Below are 12,931 nucleotides of genomic sequence, written 5' to 3'. Positions count from 1 at the left end.
TGTGTTTGCACACGGTCTCCAGCTCCGAGCGGCTGATTCATTAACGCCACATGCAGCAGAAGATGCGGTTTATTCTACACACGAGTGCCGGTGGTTTTGTAATGCGGTGAATTGAATTTGTTTCTGGGTGGTCATGAACTGAGTTTTGGCTGAAAAACACATAAAAAGGTTTTCCAGACAGTGAAGTCTGTTTTTAGAATGATTTACGTATTAAAATGTTATTTTTAAATTGAAACACTTGGAGAGACTTCTAGTGCAATGAAAACATATTTCTTTTCCTGTATTTAATTTAGCTCCATGTAATGCTGCATGTTTCAGTATCTTGTGTGAGATCTCTCTCGACATATATGCGGCTGTGTTTTCGACCCACAAGTGAAGTCGCTCTCTGCCTCCGGTGGTTTACCTGACCAGGTGACCTGCAGAGGAAGACCACCATGCCTCCTCTGTAAACATAGTTTGTCTCCTGGATCCAAAGTAAACTCTCTGAAACTTTTACTGCTGCTGAGAAAGCCTCGAACGAATGAAACGTCCAGCAGCGTCCGAGGACTCGGTGTTTAGAGTCGCTCGCAGCAGATTAGCGCCAGTTTGGTCGTCGAGGAGATTTTAAAACCGGATTTACTAAAACACCTTTTTATAAGCAACACAAGGACGAGCTGCAGACAGTTGTGAACCGATTTTGGAAGCGGAACCTCCTCAGGTGGGGAACATTGCATCACTGTTTATCCTCACAGTGTTGGCAAAAAGACATGTAATTATTCAGGCGAGCCACACACGGAGAATTTGTCATTCTGGTCTCTGGAAATTATGCAAACAGCTTTTAATTCAAACGCATCATTTCCTTAAAAGAGAGCAAAGACTATAGAACAGCAGTGAAAGCTTACAGCGATTAACATCCTCTAAAAAGGATCTTTTTAGCAAGTTTGTTGCTTGGTTTTCTCTCTTAAACATAAGAAGAGACAGCAGAGGTTGAGCAGGAGACTTTTACTGTGAAGTCAGACTGCAGAGAGACTTTTAATCATGACTCACAAGTTATGATGAAAAGGTTTCAGGTGTAATTTGCAAACTTAATTATTTTTCAAGAATCCACATTTTTCAAATAATACCTTGCTTTCAGGGACACCTGAGTGTCTGAAGGGGTAAAACACATTCCTGTAACTAGTCGGGTGTGACGTGATAAATATATATATATATATATTTCTAACCTTCCACAGTTTTCACAAATTATGCCAGTAAAATGGTCGTGACAGTTGTGAGTGATTCGGTCTTCATGCTGTATTTTAGAGGCGGGTCCGTGTTGCAGGTCTGCAGCTCTCCTCCCGACTGCGCTGCTTCGACTCCGTCTGTCTTGCCAGGTCGTGAGACGCCAGCGTGAGCGAGTCATATTTTTGGCAGCAGGACAGCAGCAGACAGCTGGCTGACAGCGGCACCGTGAGATGTTAACCTGCCCGGACACCTCTCTTTACCTCGGGCTTAACACGGCCGCTGAGCCGCGCCGCGGGCGGAGACGCACTCGTTCGCTCACAGTTGGTCCCTGAATGAACATCAGAGCGTTGGAAACGAGCTCGACAGCAGATCGGAGATGGAGCATTTCACACCTGCACTTTGGCATTTCTTTTCCCTCAGTGAAAAATACCGTTTGATATTTGATAGGAACTAGTCTAGTTGAAGGACGGACCAATCAAAGACCGGGTGATGAAGTAGAGGTCAAGTGTTTCTAAATGTAGTTTGCGGCGATGGTAGCGTTTCGGCGCATGTGGTGGTCAATGCCGATTGGTCAAAGCTGCTCCAATAGTTTTAGAATAACCAGAAGTCTACGCCCGGCAGGATGGAAATGATTTCCAGACCCAGATATAGTCACACATTGAACTTGGGTCAGTTCAAACCCGTCTACCTGCTCCGTGATTCCCTCGAATGTTGTGTGCAGCTGTGGTAGACTGATGATCTGCTGGCTCTACCTGCAGTCTGAACTGCTACTCAGTTTTGTTTTGTTTTTTGAAGGAGTTGCACACAAACCTTTTTTACGTCGTCGTTGCATGTTTCTGCTGTTTGCACCGAAACATCAAATCTCAGAGCAACACTTCTTGTTCTCCTCCTTTTGTTGTTCAATGGTCATCAGCAAACGGTTTTTGGGTGCATTACTGCCCCCTTTTGGTGGCAGTAAAAACAAGGACAACTGTTTGATATCTATTTGACAATTAGAAAATCATGACCCGTCCTTCATAGTTTTTTTACAGTGATGCTGTAAATATGTAAGTACATTCTCTTCTGCACTATAAAACACCATACAACTCATCTTATCTCATTCATTTACTTGATAATAAAAGATTAGATGAGAGTATAACTGCAGACCGAATTGAATTCCTGTTACACCACATTTGCTTTTTTGTTAAATACCAACTGTTGGGGGTCTGCAACAAAACATCGTGTTTGTGTGTCAGATGTCTTCGTCTTCCTTCCTCTGCTGGCGGGTCAAAGGTTTCCAGACCTAGAAATAATACAGATCCACCGAGTGTTTAGTTTACAGTGGGAGGCTGCTTGTGGCGTTTTCTGTGTCCACTGGCTGACATTGCAGTATCACATGGAGCGAGTGGGAAGAGGAAGGATTTAACTTCCACTAAATAATTAGTCATCTTCCTCACAGTCTGTTTGCTTATTGAAACAGCGGAAGATCTTCGCCCTGTGATTCATCGGGAGCAATGGCCCTCACTGTTTAGTTGTGATCTCTAAAATACGAATGTTGTGAGTAAATATTCAACGGAAGCACTAAAACTGCCTCATTTGAAGAATTCAGAGTAAAACAAATCTGTGAAAAATTGCACACCTATAAATCTCGAGTAAATGAGGGACCTTCGCTGTGAGCAGGATTTGAACCTGCGAGGGGAGTCCCCATTGGATTTCAAGTCCAACGCCTTAACCACTCGGCCATCACAGCTCCTTCAGACCCACCCCTCCCTGACCCCGAGCCCTCCCATCATCTACGTTCAGCTCTCACAGTTAAGGCCAACACTTATCTGATGTCCTCAGTGGGGAGGAGGATTTGTTTGTGCTGCTGAAGAACAGTCTGTGAGGTCAGACAGATAGAAATGATAGAAATAATTAATCTCAGGACTTCCAGTTCCACAAAAGTTTCTAATGTTGCATTTTATAAAATACCAGGATTGTTACAAAGGTTTTCTCTTCGTACAGTAACCGTTTACAAGGACACGAGCATCTCGGGTTCGTCTTTCATGGAGGTCTTTTTGTCTGATTTGGTTTTTCAAATGTGCAGATTTTGTGTTTCAGAAAACTGTTGTTCAAATACAGCTGATCCTGCTTTTGTGGATGCTGGATGCAGAAAGGTGAACAAATACAGATGACCATTCAGGAATTTAATTTCATTTGTAACCCATTCCCGTATCTGTATGGAGGTCATGGAGATAAAACTGTAAAAGTATGTCAAAGTATATCGGAAAACTAATGAAGGTCATTCTTTGGTATTTTAGCAGGTTGACCAGATTATTATTCTGACATTTGACACATATCAATAAAGTCTTTGCAGAGTTAGAGGTATCTATTTTATAGACATTCCAGGAAATTGTGATCTCATGAACACAAAAAGTCACACAAATTCCAGCAGTCTCAGCAGTATTTGTGGGAGCTTTCGTTTTTGAATGATTTCCGCCCTTTTTTTTCACGAGAAATGTCCTCAACAGAAGCTCTTCTGAATGTGTGGCAGCAAAAAGTCGACTTCCCAAACAAAACTTGCTTTATTAACATAAATAACTTCTCATCTACAGTCAATGAGGCTCTTCAACCTCTTGTCTTATGATTAAAACAAACCGCAAGCCGGCTGACCAGAAAAGTGACGGGTGGGTTGATGGGAATTCATCCATACTTCCAGTTGTAAAAGACAACACTTTGTTTTTGTGCATACGGTAGACTGATGTGCTGAATTAATGTTCAAATATTTAACTTCAAATGTTTTTTTTATTATTATTACATGAAGAAATGACACATGACTCTTAGGTATTAGTTTAGAATAAATCGCAAATGTTCTCCTTGACATGCAATTGTTTTGCTAATTTCCACAATTTAAGCGCAACAAAAACTTAAAACTCCACAAATTACATGCTGCCACAAAATCAAGCATTTTGATCCCAACAACAACAACAACAACAACAACAAAACCTACATGCATAACTACTTATATTTTGCATGACGTTTGCCTTGACTGCAGCAGAGTGCAGTCAACAGTTCAGCCACGTTTCCATTAGTACTTATGATAATTCAATGTTACGTCGTTTTCGTTGATCCGCATCATGTATCATCATCAGAAGTTGACTGCCAATTGGAAACTTGTTCATTAGTGCAAACACGGCTGTCCTCACATCTGTTTTATAGCTGAGCTCCTCCCCATGCAGCACTCGGCTCCTTCTTTAACAGTCAGTCACTGGAAAATATTATAATATTGATATCTTTACAGCGAAAGATGGAGTTTGTTCCGTTTTGCAGTCGGATCTCTCGGAGGTGAAGCGTCCTCCGTCCGCCTGACCCTTGGAATTCTGGGAAATGCATTTAGCATCACTCCAAGCGTAACAGCCGGTTAGAAACCGTCCCTGCAGTCAGTCATTGACTCCCCTCCTCGGATGGGAAACGACCCGTTCGCCCTGTAATTACATTAAGGACAGAATCTCCCAGAGTATTAGCTGAAATGAAGAGGAATGCGCGTCTCTCTGCGCGGCCACCCCGGCATTGTCTATATTTCTGAATGCCGTGTTTGTTTTTGATTGTTTTGTTTTTTTTCCCCATAAACTAAAAAAAACAGTGTGGTTTCTCAGGGCCGAGGAGGAGCGGCGGCCGCGGGGCTGTGGGATCTCCGCTGCTGCTCATACAGATGTTTATCCCATCAACCAAACACAGATATAAGGTTTCATGAAAGGGAGGAAGACACATCAGCAGCAGCACAGCTGAACTTTGTGCAAAGTTTCATCCCACGAAAACAGATTTCTTAAAACTTTAAATGGATAAAAACCTATTTGTAATTCATTGACCTGATTAGGTTTCCTATATATATATATATATATATATATATGTATATATTGACAGCTGAATTTCATTTAGGAAACATCCTGGAATAAAAACCAAGTTGCACCTGCAGTGATTTAGTGGTCAATAAAACAGTCGGTAACCTTTTGCACAGAGGAAATGTAGCCGTCACCAGGAAATGACTGAACCTCAGTCGCATGGAAATATGAGACTAAACTGAAAGAAGTGTGTCAGCGCTTACTGGACTGAACGGTTTTAATTAGGATTTAGAAATATGCCAGCGTATATAAATAAAACACTTAAATGAAAATGTTTGATTGATTACTTCCTAAAACACATTAAAACATGAACTATTTCATTGGTAGTTTAACAAAATACCTGACATCGTCAACTATGAATTATTTTATGATTGACAGACTGAAGCTGAGCCATAGGTGGGCGGAGCCAGGCCATATTCAGATCTGCTCTAACTGACCAATCTCTATTAGTCGTAATTGTTTGCACCTGCCGTCGGGGAACGATGGATTTACTCCGATTTTTTTTATCTCAAAGCTGCTGAACTAAAACATAAAGCAGAATGAACTGCAGCGCTCGAGCACTTCGCCCTTTTGTATTTTGACGTAACTTCAGGTGATGATTAAAGGAAAGTAAGACGTGGTGTTTTAGAAATGCTCGCTGCCGTCTGGGACTTAATCCATATTTGCACACAGAGAGCACTTTTCACGTCACTCCCATATAATTACACCGCTAAGTGTTTCGGAGGGAGACACGGGAGGAGATGTGGGTGGTCCGCCGACTTCCTCGCTCCCTCCAGCACATCAGCCGGAGACGTGATTCACCGTCATTAGCATTCCACCGGGATGTGAGCGAGGAGCAGCCACGCTGTCTCCACGTCTGACCCCCCCGAACCCGCCGTTGGATTACAGAGAGGTCATCATCACTTTCACTTTTGGCAGATTGGATGTTTTTTTAAAAGGTTTTATGTTAAAGAGTCAATTCAGTTTCATTTATATAGTGTAAAATCACCTAATACACTTTACAAACACACAATTAAATATAAAAAAAATATTTAAAAAAATGGTGAAAGCAAAACCAAAGAAGAAACTCGTTCAAATATCAATTTCAAAACAAAACAAGTTTACAACTGGGGACTTGTATTACGACCAATTAAATGTCACGTGACATGCACTAATTGTAAGATTTATCATAAAGCTACGTTTTAAGATTAGTTTTGAGACATTACTGCCCAATTCCCCAATTTTCATCTCTAATATTTCCATATTATCACCAGTAATCAAACTATTTATGAGACCTGGTGGTTTATTTATCCAAACCACAACTTTATGAGTTGATACCACAAACTGGATATAAAAGTCTTCGTAGCTTCCAGGTCTGTAAAATGGTTCTGATCCAGAAGTGTCTTCAGCTGCAATACCAGCGAGTGCCACTAGAGGTCGGCTCCAAAAAGCCTCCGGCTCCATAGACTCCCATTCAACTTCTCTCATCAAATCCAAAGTGAATAAAATGTGTCCATCAGTTATCTCGGTGTTGTTAGCTAAAGTCACTCCTTCTTATTAGTTTTCTGGAGGTCCATCTGAAAATAATCCCTCATTCATTAGAAAAGAAGATTCAAGAAGACCTGGTTTTGGGGGCGTGTCTGTTTGATTGACAGGCCTGTGGTGCAGTCAAGTTACAGCTATTGACGTAGTATCGTCAGGTTTCCAATCAGATCGGTCAGATCCACCTCTGACTCCTCCCCCAGCTCGTCCAAATATGGTCACTTCCTGCTCCAAACCGCTCCGAACTAGCAAAGATGGTGACGGACAGAATCTGAACTGGAGGATTCATAACGTTCACAAACCAACGTGCGACGTCACTGCTGGCTGCTGATTGGTTGAAACCTAATATCTACCTAAATATCAGATCATCTGAAGTATGTATTGAATTAAAGTCACTTTTCCAACCAAATCTACTTATTCTGCTGTATTTAAACCTGCATGTGCTTCCTGGGTGGAGAACTCGGCCCATTTGGTGCTCAGAGCCTCCGTAATGCATTCAGTTTGCTAATTTACGTACCTCCGTCCTGTCTGGTTGGAATATGTTCATCGTGGAAGTTTCCATTTTAACCGTTGAGGTGAAGGAAAACGCAGCGTCGGCTTCGCTGACACTGACGTCCTCTTCATGACCTCCTCCCCAACGGGTGCTCGCCGTTCCTTCTAAAACATTTTCCCACCTTGTCACTCAGAATATACGCCATATAAATACTTGTGTGCCGGGTAGTCGTGCACGCCAGGCCGCTCTCGGGCCACTCGGTCCCTCTGTGAGTTTCTCAGATGTATGAAGCCAAAGCACAAAATCAACGTCTGTCGTCCGTGATCATTTATAGCTCGTTGCTTGTACTATATATCCTATATATAGGATTCTATATATCCAGTGGATGATCGGGGGATTTTAAGTTTTTGCGCCACTCATTATTAAGTCGCTGTAAAAAAAAAAAGAAGCATCGTCTTAATTGTTCACATGTAATGCACAGAGTGTATGTTGGGCTACCTCGGCCCAGATGCTTTAGCCCGGAGCCATATTGACTCCTGCCTGACTGGCGGTTAGCATGGCCGCAGGCGATATTCACACCAGTTCACGCCTGATGCCTGCACAGAGACATCAGTCTGAGAAGTCAGGCTTCACTTCTGATTGGTTGAGACCGGGGGCCAAAAACTCCAACGAGGCTCTCGGGGGACCCGCGAGGCCATGTTGTGATACCGGGCTCGTGCTTTCAATAACCCTACCTGCTCCTTCCTTCTGAATACTGATTTCATATTGATTGATTTAAATCCTCGGCTGCAGTCCTCGACGACTCCGACCGTTTTGGTTTTCTGTTATAAAACAATGTACGTGGAATATAACGATGTATGCAGAGTGGCGTGTTCTGCATTTATAGAAAATATTCGAACGGAAAAAACACTTCATTGAAATGCAAATTCAAATTTTATTAAACTTCAGTCAATAGAAACTATAGTAAAATATAATATATCTGACATGCCTAATGGTCAAAGACCGATATGTCGACATTCTTTGAGCAGTGTGAATGTAAATGTGTCCCGAGGCTCACTGAAGGACCGCCTACTTCTGACGTCCTCTGAAGAAACATAAAAACAGACTGTCTACCTGATGCTGGTTTCATCAGAGACTCCACTGGGTTTAGTTCAGTCAACACCCATCAGACCCACAGCTGTGGAAGAGGCACCCCCCCTCACACAGTTCATTGGCCCACCGCGGCGCAGGGCCAGACCCTCTCACGTCTCATTAAGTTGAAAGCCTTTTGCTTTCGACTCCTCTCACGTCGCATATCTACGCTTTCTCGTGTTTATTTACACGGTGTCCTGTACGACAACCGACAACCTTTCCTAACAAAATGCTCCTCCTTCGAGCCGGATTTGAACCAGCGACCTAAGGATGTCTGTAACTGTGTACTCTCCTACAGTCCTCCGCTCTACCAACTGAGCTATCGAAGGAGCTCTGCCACTGAGCTCCACTGTGCATAGCGAATGTTGATAATCTCCATGGTAACAGGGTAATGTTTATGTCATGAATCATTTATGCTAATCATTCTTCCTGCTCCGAGCCGGATTCGAACCTGCGACCCGAGGTCGTCCGGGGCTGTTGGTCACGTAGCGTCGGCACAGTGAGGGGTGTGTGCCGGACCCCTTCGATAGCTCAGTTGGTAGAGCGGAGGACTGTAGGACAGTACACGGTTACAGACATCCTTAGGTCGCTGGTTCAAATCCGGCTCGAAGGAGGAGCATTTTGGTGTCAGAGCGGTTGTAAAACACGTAAATCAAACCGACAGGTTTTTCCAGTTCGTCAGTGAAAGTGCTGAATGACTGATTATCGACTGGAAACACTGAAAATCAATCGCGTACTTTGACGCAGTCCGAGAATACTGTTGACCAGCGCTCTGTCCGGTGGACGGTGTGTGTCCAACACCTTCGATAGCTCAGTTGGTAGAGCGGAGGACTGTAGGAGAGTACACGGTCACAGACATCCTTAGGTCGCTGGTTCAAATCCGGCTCGAAGGAGGAGCATTTTGTGAGAGCGGGATGGTTGAGTGACAGAAAGAAAAACCCAGAGTTGTTCACGTGTTTTAGTGTTTCAGCGTTTAGCGTCTCCTCTTTGGCTAAAATCTGATTTTCTTCTCTTGTTTCCTGCAGCGTTGCTCTGCTGCTCTACATTCGTGTCCTTTGCCCTCCTCGTGCAAAGCTTCCATGTCTCGGCTTGACTCCCCCCCCCACCACCACCACCACCCCCCTCCCAAGGAATCACAGCCCAGCTGTTGACTAATAGTTCACATTCAGCACTAAGAAAACATCATGTCACCACTCCTTGTGTCCAGAGTGTGGGTGGTGGGACGGGGGAGGAGGGGGGTCTGCTGAGTAAATAGGATGGGGGAGTGTAGGTGGGGGGTGGGGGGGGGTGGAGTTGTTGCATTGTGTTGTTTGACTGACAGTGGGACAGCGAAGGGAGGGGCGGGTGGTCCTGACCCAGAGACAATGCCTGAGAACATGCTGAGCCCCCTTTTGTGCGTCCGGGTGGGAAACCCCTTAAAAACCGCCGTCGGCAGCACGATTCGTGGCGTCATCGTGACTTCGGAGGAAACGCGGCACGGACCGAGATGTCGTGTTGTCGTTGGTCGGAGACGCTGACGAAAATCAGCTTTTCAAGAAAGTTCACGCGTGTGGCTGCCTGCAACGGACAGAAATGGTTTCTGTTTACAATGTGGAGAAAATTATAAATAAAAAGTTAAGGATCCTATTCTGCAGCTCGGTGGCATGTTTATTGTAAAGGCGCCAATTAAGATGCGCATTTCCATGCAAAAATAATTCATATTTAGACGTGCAGAACACAGACCAGTCTGGAAAATAAGGAAATAATTAACATTACAGATGCATAAAGAAAAGTTTGTGCAACATTTATGCCAACCTCAGCATTTACAGAGTGAAGATTAAATGACAGGATACAGAAATGAAATTTAAAGTTTTTTGGACAAAGTCAACTCAGTTTTCGTTAAATGTTGTTAAATGATCTCTTTCATTGAACTAACATCCTCGATGAAGGTCTCCTTTCAAATTGTCGCGTTAAAGACCGGAATAAACAAACCGTTAGCTTTACGAGGCCAACAATGTGAAACTCGAACACCTCCTGAACTTAAGGCTGTTTATTCTGCAGTTTAAGATTGTATTCAGTGAGGAGGAGGAAGGAGGAGGAAGGAGGAGGGAGGAGGAGGAGGGAGGGGGAGGGGGAGAGAGCATCAGAGTATCTGCTTACATTCAGCCCCAATTAACAACACAATGGTTGGAGGGATTTGCAAAGAATCAAGCCGGCCTATTTGTCAGCATACATCTGTTAATTATTTGTTTAAATTAGGTCTTAAACGATAATTATCACCTCCAATGAGGTCCGAAGAGGAAAAGAGGGAACTGAGGTTAGTTGTGTTTAAAACGCTGACAACACCAATTCGCCGCTCAGCCACCCACAGACGGAGATGAAACTCACTTCCTTCCTCTGATTCACGTACCGGTCGAGCCGGTCGGCAGAAAACACACAAAGCTGAAACGTAATCTGGCACGAGGTCACGGAAACGTTCGGATTCGTTCTCCGCGTGGGTCGTCGTGGTCCAGGAAAACTTGTGCGGAGTTTGGAGAAGCCCCGTTGCCATGGCGCCACAGGTCAGGTGGTTTGCAGCGAATGTTTTTTTTTTGTTGGTTTTTTTTTTTTAACCGAAGGTCGCGATAGAAAAAATGAATAAAAGCTCAAATAGTGTTTCTTGCGGGGCTCATTCTCTCCGAGTTATTAATATCAACTATTTAAAACCTCTTGTCACATTTCAACGACCGAGCAGCTCTGAAGTCACTTAAAGTCACACAAAGTAGAAGATCTTTCTGTTTTGGTTGGCCGACGCTGGAACTCCTGCAGGAGGGACGCTGCTTCCTGTCGACCGTCCACACCCACATTTTCCTAAAACCGGCGTGCAGGTTTCAACGTGCCACTTTTTTATTTATTTTTTTCACCGACGCAACATTTATCTTTTGGGATGTCAGAGCTGCTCGGATACGTTTCTCACCTGCTGCTCCTCCATCCAGAAGATGTTTGTTATCTTAAACCGCGCCTACAGATGAGTTAGACCACATGAATCATGCCTTTAATTTCTTTTTATTGCACCATTTCGGATGAGTCAGCCTTTTTGTTTTGTTTTTCAACTCCTTCTATCATGTATGTCTGTTACATATTATCTCAATGTCTCACCGCTCGGTTCATATTTCCAGGTCGTCCGTGGAGTCGATGAGCTGCAAATTTATTTTGCATACGCTGAATATAAAACAGATTACTTGTTGTGTGACCTTCATTTTTCTTCTGCAGTCATGAGCCTCTCTGACTGAGTGCATCCAGAAGGTTTTTATTTTAGCTTCCCGTGTAAAAGGCACAAACATTTACCACCAAGATCCAATAAACTGGATATTTATTCCACGTTTGGATCAATATCCAACAAATCCTGGAGACACTCGAGTGCTCCGACTTACAATAGAGTTAAAAAAAATTTAAAAAAAATCCACACAATTAAAACAGGTCTTAATACCTACAGGCATATCAGTGTTGGAGCTGGCACCCAAAAAAATCATGGAAACAATGAGCTAAATTAAATATCACTTCATTTTACAGATGCAGCTCATTCAGCACGTTAACAAAACACGGCACAATTATGTGGAGTTAATTTCCATTAAATGATAACACATTCCATTTTTTATACGTATTTTTTTTACATTATATTCATAAATTCCGGGCACGGGCACATGAACCTCAACCTTTGTTAATATGAATATATTGTGAGCCATTTGCATAATCCACTTCATAATCCACTGCAGCACTCGGCGGTAGCAGAGATAAGGAGGGGTAGCCGGTGTTTCTCCTGGGAACGCTGCACAGATAAACGCAGGAAAAGAGACCCACTTTCTGCTCCTATTATGAGATAAAAAAAAAAAAAAAAAAAGACGGAAAAGACTTTGCAAACTTTTCACTTTCCGATGCGTTTTCCCTTTCAGAGACAGACGGTGGTGGAATATCATTATTTGTATGTTGTTGTTGTTTTACTTACACCGGGTGCATGTGTTATTTATGTCGACGCAGCACGCTGATTTTATTTTATTTTTTATTGCCGTGCTCGTCGAGCTTCGCGGAGACGACGGCGAAATACATTTCTTGCAGAAAATGTTTTGTTTTTGATTGTTTTTGTTTCAACGGCAAAAGGGAAGAAAAAAAAAAAAAAGCTCCAGCGTGCGGCGAGAAGAATCACACGGTTACAAATGAGCAAACACGAAACTCCCGGCTCGTCCTCAGCACCACTAATGAGACCTCTTTTAGCTTCAATATGGAGGGAGAAATGTGTGTGTGCCTGCACCTGTGTGTGTGTGTGTGTGTGTGTGTGTGTGTGTGTGTGTGTGTGTGTGTGTGTGTGTGTGTGTGTGTGTGTGTGTGTGTGTGTGTGTGTGTGTGTGTGTGTGTGTGTGTGTGTGTGTGTCGTGACTGAAGCAGTGAAAAGCTCTCTTAAGTCCCCCAATCTTTCCAAATTGGCCTGCGGGATGACGCCACCACACAACTACTACATCCATCCCCACTGTGCTGCATGCATTCCTGGTGCGTGCATGAGTGTGTGTGTGTGTGTGTGTGTGTGTGTGTGTGTGTGTGTGTGTGTGTGTGTGTGTGTGTGTGTGTGTGTGTGTGTGTGTGTGTGTGTGTGTGTGTGTGTGTGTGTGTGTGTGTGTGTGTGTGTGTGTGTGTGTTTGGACAATGGCAACACTTCCTTTTTGCCCTAATAGGCAGGGAGCCTCAGCTATTGTGGTCTGATTAGGGTTCC

General features: G+C 43.5%; 4 non-coding genes across 4 annotated transcripts; 2 read left to right on the top strand and 2 right to left on the bottom strand.

The window, feature by feature from the left end:
- Window positions 1-2,850: 2,850 nt before the first annotated feature.
- Window positions 2,851-2,932, bottom strand: trnas-uga (transfer RNA serine (anticodon UGA)). The gene has a single exon. It is a non-coding gene; the product is annotated as a tRNA-Ser (tRNA).
- Window positions 2,933-8,444: 5,512 nt separating this feature from the next.
- trnay-gua (transfer RNA tyrosine (anticodon GUA)) lies at window positions 8,445-8,537 on the bottom strand. The gene is made up of 2 exons: window positions 8,501-8,537; window positions 8,445-8,480 (listed from the first exon to the last, which is right to left on the bottom strand). It is a non-coding gene; the product is annotated as a tRNA-Tyr (tRNA).
- Window positions 8,538-8,728: 191 nt separating this feature from the next.
- Window positions 8,729-8,821, top strand: trnay-gua (transfer RNA tyrosine (anticodon GUA)). The gene is made up of 2 exons: window positions 8,729-8,765; window positions 8,786-8,821. It is a non-coding gene; the product is annotated as a tRNA-Tyr (tRNA).
- A 187-nt stretch (window positions 8,822-9,008) lies between these two features.
- trnay-gua (transfer RNA tyrosine (anticodon GUA)) lies at window positions 9,009-9,101 on the top strand. Its single transcript has 2 exons — window positions 9,009-9,045; window positions 9,066-9,101. It is a non-coding gene; the product is annotated as a tRNA-Tyr (tRNA).
- The last annotated feature ends 3,830 nt before the right edge of the window (window positions 9,102-12,931 follow it).

Source organism: Brachyistius frenatus, unplaced genomic scaffold, assembly GCF_029030835.1.
Source record: "Brachyistius frenatus isolate BFR_SWC_R1_liver_20210118 unplaced genomic scaffold, ASM2903083v1 Contig_79, whole genome shotgun sequence".
NCBI lineage: Eukaryota > Metazoa > Chordata > Actinopteri > Embiotocidae > Brachyistius > Brachyistius frenatus.
The sequence above is the reverse complement of the archived record's forward strand: the minus strand, read 5'-3'. Positions and strand labels throughout refer to the sequence as shown.